This window comes from Triticum aestivum, chromosome 5B, assembly GCF_018294505.1.
Source record: "Triticum aestivum cultivar Chinese Spring chromosome 5B, IWGSC CS RefSeq v2.1, whole genome shotgun sequence".
Classification (NCBI taxonomy): Eukaryota; Viridiplantae; Streptophyta; class Magnoliopsida; order Poales; family Poaceae; genus Triticum; species Triticum aestivum.
Window position 1 is genome coordinate 282976022 of NC_057807.1, and position 7333 is coordinate 282983354.

A 7333-nucleotide genomic window follows, 5' to 3' on the forward strand; every position below is an offset into this window, starting at 1 on the left:
AGGCGGCAGGGTCGGGACGAGGCCGACGGGGCGATGGGATGGGGGCGCCGAGTGCTGGGGCGCTGGGTGTGTAGCGGCGCTGGGAGGGAGAGGGAGAGACGTGCGGGGGGAAGAGTGGGGGTGGGGATCGGGTAGTTAGGGTTTGGGTCGGGGTTGGCCTTGTAGGCCAGAGAGAGGGGGTGGCTGGGCTGGCTAGTTCGCCAGCTGGGTCGGTTGGCCCAGCGTAGGGGGGGGGGTTCTGTTTTTTTGTGTTCTTTTTGTTTTGAGCTTTTTCCTTTTATCTATTTTTCCTTTCTAACTTAGTTTCTATTTATTTTAGTTTTATTAACTATACCACTAGCCCCTAAATAATATTTATAAATACTCTATTGCCACATGAATTTCTCATACCTAATAAAATAGTTTAATGTTTTATAAAATGCATTTAATTATTTGTTTAAGCCACTGTTTTGTTTAGTTTAGTGATTTTAATTATTTTTTTAAAAATGTGATCCTCCACCATAATTACCTAAGCATTATTTGCCACCTCTAGAACATTTTAACTTTAATGTTTGAAAACTTTACCGTTTAACTTGATTTTAAATTTTGAATTCGAACGGGATTGAATCATCGTGAGATTTGCAACAGTAAGAGTGGTGACGTGGCATCATTAGCAGAGGTTACTGTAGCTTGATTATCCGGGCGTCACAATTCTCCTCCACTACAAGAAATCTCGTCCCGAGATTTAAGAGGTAGTGAAAGGGGGGAAGGTTTGGTAACGAATCTAGCGGGTCTTCTCATTCTGGCTTGCTCTTCTCGAAGAGATTGGTCCAATACATTGATGTCTTCATTTCTCCGCTTTAGGTCATCATGATGAAGTCGGCATCCTTTCTTCGGGATCTTCATCGTATTTACGAATAGGTAACGAGGCAGGTCAGCAATGACAGAATGTTATAAGGGTAATGATCTGGGATTAATCCATTAAGGAGCATATGAGTACCTCTCGAGTTGAACAAATAAAACACATCGAGAGTGAAGTTGGAAGGTACAATAAGAAGTTTCAAGCAGCCAGGCAATCGTTCAATGCCTAGACAGAAGGTGAAAATGGTTTCAAAGCCACGGAATAATTATTGTGTCCGATGCCAGAATTGATGATCTCATCGGAAGGTGGCTCATGAATTACATACGAGTCCACGCAGGAGGAATAACTTTGGAAACAGGGGGTGTACAGGAGAGTCAGGTTTCGATCCTGTGGAACTGTGGGTTATGGGCCCACCATGTGGGAAAAAAAATTAGGGAGGGTGTTGTGATCATGCACGATCATGATAGCAATGCAGGTCAGAGGAAAGCCTGTCAGTTATGTTAATGTCAACATCGGTACCAAGGGCGAGGGACGACGAGAACTATTTTCCTGCTCATTGAACGAGGCAGACCAATAGGCAAAGTTCTCGTCCATCGGTGGTTACCTGAATGCTACCGACAAATGCAACAGGGTCTTAATGACACGGTTATACGCCAAGGTGTTTACATAAGCAGAAGAATATTACTGCTTAGATCATATGGATCACCAGGAAGGTTAAACAAATCAATGGAAAAGGAGAATGTGGTCATCAGATCAAACAGAACAATGGAAAGGAAAATGTGTTTGACACATGTACCAGGGGTATACCCTTCCCACGGACATGCAGAGCAGGATATCCACGACAAGAGATAATGTAGAAAACCCTTTAGGTAAGGGGAGAGAAATTTCGTGACATTACCCATACAATGGTGTTTGGATAATTGAGCAAGAAACATTTAGCATTGGGCTTCGAATGTTCTTATTGAAAATCGGAGTACCACAGACATGCTTCGAGATAGCATTGACATGGTCATTGGGTAAAGATCAGACTTTGGAAACAAAAAGGATCCATCAGGAACAACTTATAGAATAAGTCTTACAATTTCCTCATGGAAGAATGGATAACCTTGCTGAAAAGGAATCTATAACAATAGGGCCTCCGGCCAGGTGTGTTAGGCACGACATCACCTTACCGGGTCACATAAAGACCGTTGCTATAACTCTTGGAAATATGTTCCAACCATCATATCTGACTGAGATTCAGATCTGATTGGTGTCAGGATACCTCAGACTCAGGATGCCTGAGAAGAAAGGTGCAACACAAATTGTCGAGATGACATTGTAAGATTTTCGGGAGATGTACTACGGAAGCGAGTTCCGAAACAAAAGCCCAACATTAAACCAATGAAGGGATAAGGTGGTAGCTGATAGGCTCAACAACAAATCATCGAGATTTCCAAGGGATGAATTTCCACAATTAGGTGAACAAGGAAATATCATTTGTCGGATCAAATGATATAATGATGTATGCTCGAGGGAAAACATACACAACTGAACAATGATAGTAGGGTGCACCCAGGAATCTGGATTAGGTAGCACGACCAATGTTCGAATGATGACTCAATAAGCAATAAACTTAGAATGGAACTATCGACCATTAACTTCAAAGCAATAGGGTTGCTAGAAGTGCAGAATCCAAACAACATCGTTCACTTGTTGGTACCCCGGTCGGGATCAACACAAGGACCAAGAAAAATGGTGATGGTGAGAAGTATCACTATACCAAGAATCCTAAAGAGGTGGTGAAATTCCCACGGCATTCTTGACATAAGGGTGGTAATACTCCAAGGTAAAGAAGAACAATGCTGGGTAGCAAGGAATTCAAGGTATAACACGAAACACGAACAAGTTTGTGTTGGAGGGAAGGCAATAAGTGGTTGATGATAACACAACTCATCGAGGGCAAGGATGGTATTTCTCATCACGAATTGAATTGATATCTTGGAAAAGCTCGGAATACTGATGATGATCATGACAAATTTGTCGAGAGATTTCACGAAGATGTAATCGATCGACGATGACATCAAGTCAAACGAATGATGAAGCGAAAGGTTGTTGGAACCACGAGTAGGACACAGACCCGAGATCAAGTTTGTTGTTCAAGATGGAACGATAAGACAAGGAAACCGACGTAAGCTTAGCTCAATCGTCGAATGTTGTGCTCCGGAATTAAGGACCCGGTAGCACAGTTAAAATTAGCACGATAATGATGTAGCCGATCAGGCTAGGAGTAACGGGATGCAGTATTAAACTTCTCAACCACAAAGTACTGGGGGTACCGAATCTCAGTGTTGATTCGATTCACAAATCAGGGTTCTCGGTTGATGACAACCCATAACCCGTGGAGTGACTGTGATGGGGAAACGTACTACTTCATCAGAAATTCATAAGATGAAGTGCAATGGGTTGATATCCTCGAGATACCAGGGGGTAATACTCGAAGGTAGAACAAAATAGAGGTTGGGAAGGCATACTGATCTGTAGATGGCAAGTACTTTAACTTGTCCGAGAAATAGAATCAAAGGAGAACAATCATGGTCGGAACCCACGATCATAAAGGATCGAACCACGGATACAAGATGAACTTATAACAAGGGGTAATTATTTCTACGAGCAGCTTCCATGATAAGTTATACATCATGTCCATGGGCATGAACGCAAGGTTCAAGGTCGACTCCCACTTCTTCAATGTATAACCTTCCATTCACTTCTCGCTTTGATAAAGGCATTAGTGTTGAAAGTTTTACCTGGTGAAATACCAGATGAGTATGACTCGTGAAAACTTCCGAGTTCACACATATAAAGTAAGGCATAGGTTCAACCCGTCAGGGTATCGTGGAAACATATACCACAAGCTTCAATAGTAAATACCACCAGCTCGAAAGCAGAGCATGGTTGGTCAAGCAGAGGATACAATGTACCAAAGGCATTATGTATTAGGGGAAAGAACTCACAAGGTAATTAATTATGAAGGACACTGTCGGATAATAATCCAACAGTGGATATGGCGATCCACAATGGAGCTGATGTGAGTATCGATACCCAATCAGAGGAAGAAAGAATGCAAATGCATCGGTTTATAGAACATCTGAATAATTCAATGTTTAAATAACAAAGGGATTATGATTTTCAAATCAAGGGATCAGAAGCAGTCGCTCTAATCAAGGATGGATAAGTTGGATATACCAGAGGCACAATTGACGACAAATAGTTTGGTCGAGAACCAGCTCATGTTCAAAAATGATGTCTGAGCCCGAAGGATAATTTAGAAGGGTTGATAGATGATTGTGTGCATTCGCACACATGCTGAATCAATAGGATCAAAATGACGATGCCTAAGGATACTAATGAATATTGCCAGACATATGGAAAGCATCCATAATGCAAGCAGACAAGAATTTCAAGAGCCAAAGGCCCCAAAGGATTTTCGGAAGACCGAATATTATTTCGAAGACTTTTGTGAAACACATGAACAACTGGGGATGAGCGGATACTCGACAAGTGCGAGGATTTATTCGAAGGGGTATTCATGTGGCAAAGAACTGCTAGGCAGCAGGCATAAAGTATTCTCGGAACAATAGAGAAAACTTCGGGGTATCTTGTAATAACAAGATCAATGGGGGATGATCATATGAATGGCAAGTGTAAGTAGTTATCCATACGGATTTATCGGTGGTCAGGAATAGCAAAAGTGATGGGCACAAAGTCTCGAGAGAACATCAGAGAGTATCTTCGGAATCTTCTGATGTAGCAGGCGATCCTCTGCAGTAAGGGGCTCTCCGGGGGGATGCGATCACGAGATCCTAATCTTAGAGTTAGCAAATTCATTTAACCCGAATAGTAGAGAGATCAGAGTCCCAGAGTATAGGTCGAGGAGTAAAAGATCCTACTACCACCCGATGGCGACGTGGGCCCATGGGCCACACAGCCAAGTTAGTAAAAGTTTTGTAAAGTCTAGACTCGACTTCGGCCAAGGAGTGTGGAAGGGGGATTCCTACAGGCAGTCGGCTCTGATACCAACTTGTGACGCCCCCGATTTAATCGTACACTAATCATGCACGCAAATGTGTACGATCAAGATCAGGGACTCACGGAAAGATATCACAACACAACTCTACAAATAAAATAAGTCATACAAGCATCATAATACAAACCAGGGGCCTCGAGGGCTCGAATACAAGTGCTCGATCATAGACGAGTCAGCGGAAGCAACAATATCTGAGTACAGACATAAGTTAAACAAGTTTGCCTTAAGAAGGCTAGCACAAACTGGGATACAGATCGAAAGAGGCGCAGGCCTCCTGCCTGGGATCCTCCTAACTACTCCTGGTCGTCGTCAGCGGGCTGCACGTAGTAGTAGGCACCTCCAGTGTAGTAGGAATCATCGTCGGCGGTGGCGTCTGGCTCCAGGGCTCCAGCATCTGGTTGCAACAACCAGAAAGAAAGGAAAGGGGGAAAAGGGGGGAGAAAGCAACCGTGAGTACTCATCCAAAGTACTCGCAAGCAAGGAACTACACTACATATGCATGGGTATATGTGTAAGGAGGCCATATCAGTGGACTGAACTGCAGAATGCCAGAATAAGAGGGGGATAGCTAGTCCTATCGAAGACTACGCTTCTGGCAGCCTCCGTCTTGCAGCAAGTAGAAGAGAGTAGATTGAAGTCATCCAAGTAGCATCTCCAAGTAGCAACTTCAAGTAGCATCGCATAGCATAATCCTACCCGGCGATCCTCTCCTCGTCGCCCTGCGGAAAAGCGATCACCGGGTTGTCTGTGGAACTTGGAAGGGTGTGTTTTATTAAGTATCCGGTTCTAGTTGTCATAAGGTCAAGGTACAACTCCAAGTCGTCCTGTTACCGAAGATCACGGCTATTCGAATAGATTAACTTCCCTGCAGGGGTGCACCACATAGCCCAACACGCTTGATCCCATTTGGCCGGACACACTTTCCTGGGTCATGCCCGGCCTCGGAAGATCAACACGTCGTAGCCCCACCTAGGCAAAACAGAGAGGCCAGCACGCCGGTCTAAACCTAAGCGCACAGGGGTCTGGGCCCATCGCCCATAGCACACCTGCACGTTGCGTGGGCGGCCGGAAGCAGAACTAGCCCCCTTAATACAAGAGCAGGCTTACGTTCCAATCCGGCGCGCGCCGCTCCGTCGCTGACGTCTGAAGTGCTTCGGCCGATACCACGACGCCGGGATACCCATAACTACTCCCGCGTAGATGGTTAGTGCGTATAGGCCAGTAGCCAGACTCAGATCAAATACCAAGATCTCATTAATCGTGTTAAGTATCCGCGAATGCCGAACAAGGCCAGGCCCACCTGTCTCCTAGGTGGTCTCAACCTTCCCTGCCGCTCCGCCACAAACTAACAGTCGAGGGCCATCGGGAACTCAGGCCCACCACTACCTGGATGGAGCCACCTGCCCCTTCAGCCCCCAACTCCGAACAGTATCACAGGTAATGTAACAGTGTAAAGTATATAGTATATGCCCGTGATCACCTCCCGAAGTGATCACAGCCCAGTAGTATAGCATGGCAGACGGACAAGAGTGTAGGGTCACTAACGGAACACTAGCATCCTATACTAAGCATTTAGGATTGCGGGTAAGGTATCAATGACTGTAGCAACAATGACAGGCTATGCATCAGAATAGGATTAACGGAAAGCAGTAACATGCTACACTACTCTAATGCAAGCAGTATAGAGAAGAGTAGGCGATATCTGGTGATCAAAGGGGGGGGGGGCTTGCCTGGTTGCTCTGGCAAGAAGGAGGGGTCATCAACTCCATAGTCGAACTGGGCAGCAGCAGCGTCGGTCTCGTAGTCTACCGGAGAGAAGAGGGGGAAGAAACAATAAATACAGTGCAAACATAAGCATGACAACACAAGACATGATAAAGAGCGAAGCTAGTTGTGTCCTAACGCAGTATGAGGTGATGCCAGCGAAGGGGAAAAACATCCGGGAAAGTATTCCCGGTGTTCCGTGTTTTCGGGCAGAGGAGCCGGAGGGGGAAAGTTGCGAGTTTGATATGTTAGGGGTGTGTGGCGGACGAACGGGTTGCGTATCCAGAATCGTCTCGTCGTTCTGAGCAACTTTCATGTTGAAAATATTTTAATCCGAGTTACGGATTAAAAGATATGATTTTCTAAAGATTTTATTAATTTCTGGAATTTATTTAATTATTTAATTAATTCGGAAAATGGATTTATGACGTCAGCATGACGTCATGCTGACATCAGCAGTCAACAGGGGTTGACTGGGTCAAACTGACGCGTGGGTCCAATGGGACCCACCTGTCATGCTCTGTTAGGTTAATTAGGATTTAGTTAAACTAATTACTGTTTAGTTAGACTAACAGGTTAATTAGATTAATTAAGCAGGATTAATTAACTTAATTAATTTAGTTAATTAATTAATTAACTATTTATATATATATATTTAATTC